This window comes from Nomascus leucogenys, chromosome 7b (assembly GCF_006542625.1).
Source record: "Nomascus leucogenys isolate Asia chromosome 7b, Asia_NLE_v1, whole genome shotgun sequence".
Lineage (NCBI taxonomy): Eukaryota > Metazoa > Chordata > Mammalia > Primates > Hylobatidae > Nomascus > Nomascus leucogenys.
Window position 1 is genome coordinate 65,866,879 of NC_044387.1, and position 6,000 is coordinate 65,872,878.

Below are 6,000 nucleotides of genomic sequence, written 5' to 3' on the forward strand. Positions count from 1 at the left end.
AAAATTCAAAAATTAGCTAGGCGAGGTGGCACCCGCCTGTAATCCCAGCTACTCGGGAGGCTGAGGCAGAAAAATCGCTGGAAACCGTGAGGCGGAGGTTGCAGCGAGCCAAGATCCAGCCATTGCACTCCAGCCTGGGCGGGCGACAGAGCGAGATTCCATCTCAGAAAAACAAAAAAAAATGAAACTAGTTAGCCAGCTTTGATCATGCAAAGACAACACCCTAAGATAACAGAGCAATGAGACGGAGGACTGAGCTCCTGAATACTTCATAGCCTGTGATCCTTGAACAAGTCCTCTCCAGACTGTGAGAAATAAACTTATTTTACCAACCATTGCTACTGTTGTTATTATAGCTACTTAGTCTATGTATTCTAGCTTATTTCCTCCTCCAATATTAAATAAGTGATAATATTTGGGACAAATTAAATTTATTTATAAGAGTTTCTGAGTTGAGCAGAACATAATTCTTTTTTTTTTTCTTTTGAGAGAGTCTGTCGCCCAGGCTGGAGTGCAGTGGCACCAGCATGGCTCACCGTAGCCTCAACCTCCCCAGGCTCAGGTGATCTTCCTACCTTAGCCTCCCAAGTAGCTGGGACTACAGGCGTGCACCCCCACTCCCAGCTAATTTTTTGTGTGTTTTTGGTAGAGATGGGTTTTTGCCATGTTGCCCCAGCTGGTCTCAAACTCCTGAGTACAAACAGTCCTCCTGCCCCAGCCTCCAAAAGTGCTAAGATTACAGGCGTGAGACACCACACCTGGCCCATAATTATTTTTTCTGAGAAGTTAAGGAATTGCCAAAGATTTAATTGCAAGATTCCAAATGTTAAAGGGCTTCAAAATATGAAGTTTTTAACATCGAAATAGTGGTGTTATTTCAACTAATGACTTTCTCCCTCACCAATCCACATTCCCCTTCAGCTGCTACATTTGATGGTGTTGACCACCTTTTCATTTTGTTACTCTCCTTCACCTTTTGTGAAGGTGAGATATCTTGTGTAGTCAAGATATTTAAATATCTTGTCTTGATTATATCTCCTTTGCTGATTCCTTTTCTCCCCCACTCCCTATCTCCTAAATGTGGGGGTGCCCCAGGTCTCAAGTTTTAACTTTATTTAGCCCTGTTCTCTTTTCCAAGCTTTAATATCTTATCTCTAGTCCATGCAGGACATTTCCATCTAAAACACATTTCTAAAAGTAAACTCATTTTTCTCTTAAAACCATCCCCCTCAAGCACTCTAACATCAAGCATTGGGTTTAAATAGTAGATACTCAAAAAACACAACATTTGCTGAATGGTTTAATGATGTATCATTTATTATGGTAGATAGCTCTTGTTTTTGCTTAATCGTTATCCATTCTCTGTGGAATAGATGAGAAACAATAAGGAGTTATAGTCGAGGTGATAAAAACCAACTTTTTGCAAATGAAATAATTTAGTTAAATGCTCAGGAAAATCAGGAAAAAACTGGTGTGATGGGACTACATTTCCAACTTATATTTTGGAGGAATGATCATTCAGAAAAATAATCTTATCTGTAATTTAACAACAGAATGAAATGATAGAAGAGAACGTATGCTGTAGCTTTTGTGTTTCATTTGCAAGCTATTCACAAGGAGGAGCTGGCTGGTGGTAGTAAAAGATTTTATCTGGTAAGCTTATGATTCTATACCCATTCCCCACCTTCTCTGATAAGTTGGAATATCAACCTTAGCAAAGTCCTTCACAAGCCTTCTAAGTCTTCAATACTATGCATTCCTGCATAGCAGAAAATACTTTAACATTGCATGAGTTAGTTTACCTTTTCCTTGCTACAGCAAAAGGATCAAAAGAATGTCAGAGGGGAGACATCATCTCCCAAAATGGGAAGCAAATACTTCTTACTGCAGGAGAGTGTTTGAAGATCAAGGCTTGAAAGAAAAGACAACCACTTTTCTTAGTTTTTAAAGTAATTTTTAAAATTTCACTCTGGCTTAATGGTCATCAAGATCAATTCAAAAAATTACAAAAGAAAAAAAAAAGGGAAGAAGGAAGAAAGTACAAGGAAGGGTGAAGGGGCCAGGACCCTGGTGCCATCTATTAGCCAAGTGAGCTAACCTAGAGAAGGACCTTGCAAGAGGCTTGGCTGAAAATGCTTAAGTATCTGAGTCTTTTCTAGCTCACCATCCAGCCTCCTCATGAGGGAGCAGCTCTTGTTGGCCATGTTACTTAACTGTACCAGCACTTCGTAGCTTGACTGCTCTGTAATACCAAAGTTGGTGTATGCCATGAGATCCTTACTCAATCCTAATAGAGAAAAAAGAGCCCCCATCTGTACTTTAGACAGATGAACTGAAAAAGTTTCAAACCCCAGAGCTAGGACTGCAGTCCTGAGACCCAATAACCTGTATGACTAGAGAAGTGAAACTATGATTTAGTTTCTTATTAGAGCTATGACTTCCGTATATTGCTATGCCCAAGCTGGATGAGCTAATAAACCTCACAGTAGACTGAGGCTCTTACACAAGTAGCTAGTAGCTAATCATAGTCCATCATCTCTACAAATAAAACCTCCACATACTTCCAACCATTTACCTCTCCTTCCACCATTATCTCTTGATTCCACCCTGACAGAAGCAAACTCACAAAGTCCCATTACAAGATATTTACTTTGGCTCCCCAAATAGGATTGTAAACTCTTTGTAGGCTTGTAGAATTTAAGATTCTTTTTTTCTTTTTCAAGTGTCTAATAGTATATTTGCTTTTGCATATTCAGATTAAAAACTCAATAAATATTCACTAAATGATTTCATGTATTCCCAATGAAATGCTCAAAGAAGAAAGTATTTCAAATGAAAATACGTAAATAACCACAGGTTATGGAACCTCAACCTGTAGGTTGAGGCCTAAATATTTGATACAGAACAGTGGACCAAGATTGTATGTCAAGTAATACTTCATACTGTCTTCCTAACCAAACAAATTGAAGATAATCTAAATAGAGAATTGGTCAAACACATTCTAATATGTCAATACAATTAGAATACAGTACTGTTCAGCCTTTAAATACAATGTGTCTGTTTCTGTGTGTGTGTCATATCACAATCATCCAGAAAACTATAAAACCACAGATTATTGAAATTGAAGGTAGAAGATGGTGATGAATTAGTCAAATATCAGTCACGAATTAATGATTGTACAACTTAGGTGATGAGCACACATGAGTTCATTATACTGTTCCTTTTACTTTGTACGTGTTTGGAATTTTCTATAATAAAAAAGTTTAAAAACAGGGTTTTTAATATCCTACTTCAGGCTGGATGTGGTAGTTCACACCTGTAATCCCAGCAGTTTGGGAGGCCAAGGTGGGTGGATCGCCTGAGGTCAGGGGTCCGAAACCAGCCTGGCCAACATGGTGCAACACCACCTCTACTAAAATTACAAAAACTAGCCAGGTGTGGTGGCATGTGCCTGTAATCCCAGCTACTCGGGAGGCCAAGGCAAGAGAATCACTTGAACCTGGGAGGCAGAGGTTGTGGTGAGCCGAGATCATACCACTGCACTCCAGCCTGGGCAACAGAGTAAGACTCTGTCTCAAAAAATAAATAAATAAATAAATAAAATCACACTTCAATTTTCCTGTCTCAGAATGACCAGAATGGTACACAGGAATCTGTGTTTTTATCATTCTCCCCAGGTGATTCTGAAGATCAGCCATCATTTGGGAGCATCTGAAAATTGGAATAGGGGAGGCACCCACCCAAGAAAAGGAAATTATAAATTTTTAAATTAATATAAGCAAATAGACTCTGACCTGCATCCTAAGTTTATAATTCCTGTTCTAGATCACCAGGAAAAATTTCTGAAGATTCTAATCTTTTTGTTGTTGTTGTTGTTGAGACGGAGTCTCGCTCTGTAGCCCAGGCTGGAGTGCAGTGGCGCAATCTCGGCTCACTTCAAGCTCCGCCTCCCGGGTTCACGCCATTCTCCTGCCTCAGCCTCTCTGAGTAGCTGGGACTACAGGCGCCCGCCACCATGCCTGGCTAATTTTTTGTATTTTTAGTAGAGACGGGGTTTCACCGTGATCTCGATCTCCTGACCTCGTGATTCGCCCGCCTTGGCCTCCCAAAGTGCTGGGATTACAAGCTTGAGCCACCGCGCCCGGCCGATTCTAATCTTAATATTGTACAGTTTTATTTATAATACCATCTGCAAAGACATCTAAAGATAAAATTGTATTTTGAGATGATTGTAAAATGTAGTATCAATAATTTTTACATTAAAGTAAAAACATACAATAAGGCATTGTTAACAAAATATGCAAATATGTAGCATAAAAATCCAAAACAACATATATGTGGAATATGTACTCTTGTTTTTATTTATTTATTTATTTATTTTTTTTAGAGAGTCTCACTCTGTTGCCCAGGCTGGAGTGCAGTGGCACAATCTCGGCTCACTGCAACCTCCACCTCCCAGATTCAAGCAATTTTCCTGTCTCAGCCTCCCAAGTAGCTGGGATTATAGGTGTGCACCACCACGCCCGGCTAATTTTTTTTTTTTTTTGAGATGGAGTCTTGCTCTGTTGCCCAGGCTGGAGTGCAATGGCGCGATCTCAGCTCACTGCAACCTCCACCTCCCAGGTTCAAGCAATTCTCCTGTCTTAGCCTCCCAAGTAGCTGGGATTATAGGTGTGCACCACCACGCCTGGCTAATTTTTTTTTTTTTTTGAGATGGAGTCTTGCTCTGTTGCCCAGGCTGGAGTGCAATGGCGCGATCTCAGCTCACTGCAACCTCCACCTCCCAGATTCAAGCAATTCTCCTGTCTTAGCCTCCCAAGTAGCTGGGATTATAGGTGTGCACCACCATGCCTGACTAATTTTTTTTTTTTTTGAGATGGAGTCTTGCTCTGTTGCCCAGACTGGAGTGCAGCGGCGTGATCTCGGCTCACCACAACCTCTGCCTCCCTGGTTCAAGCAATTCTCCTGCCTCGGCCTCCTGAGTAGCTGGAACTATAGGCACGTGCCACCATGCTCAGCTAATTTTTGTATTTTTAGTAGAGACAGGGTTTCACTATGTTGGCCAGGCTGGTCTCAAGCTCCTGACCTTGTGATCCACCCACCTCAGCCTCCCAAAGTGCTGGGATTACAGGCGTGAGCTACTGCACCTGGCCTCAATTTTTGTATTTTTAGTAGAGACAGGGTTTTGCCACATTGGCCAGGCTGATCTCAAACTCCTGACCTCAAGTAATCCACCCGCCTTTGCCTGCCAGATTGGTGGGATTACAGGTGTGAGCCACTGCTCCTGGCCCGGAATATATTACTCTTAAAAGCACTGTAAAACCTGAGTGAAATAATTTTTAACAGCTTTGAGATAAAATTGACCCAATAAACTGTATATATTTAAAGTGAACAATTTTGATATCTTGATATAATGATATGCCCATGAAACTATCACCATAATCAAACTAATGAACATATCCATCACGCCTCAAAGTTTCCTTTTCCTTTTTTGTAATCCCTGTATATCACACACACACACACACACACACACACACACAAACACACACACACCCTCCCCCAAGTCTCCAGATAACCATCGATCTGTTCTTTGTTACTGTAGATTAGTTTGTATTTTCTTTTATTTATTTATTTATTTATTTTTTGAGACGGAGTCTCACTCTGTCACCCAGGCTGGAGTGCAGTGGCGCGATCTCAGCTCACTGCAGCTCCATCTCCCGAGTTCACGTCATTCTCCTGCCTCAGCCTCCCGAGTTGCTAGGACTACAGGCGCCCGACGCCACGCCCGGTTAATTTTTTGTATTTTTTAGTAAAGACAGAGTTTCACCGTATTAGCCAGGATTGTTTCGATCTCCTGACCTTGTGATCCACCCACCTCGGCCTCGCAAAGTGCTGGGATTACAGGCGTGAGCCACCGTGCCCAGTTGATTAGTTTGTATTTTCTAGAGTTTTTATATAAATTGAATTATACTGTATGTGCTCTTTTTTTGTCTGACTTAT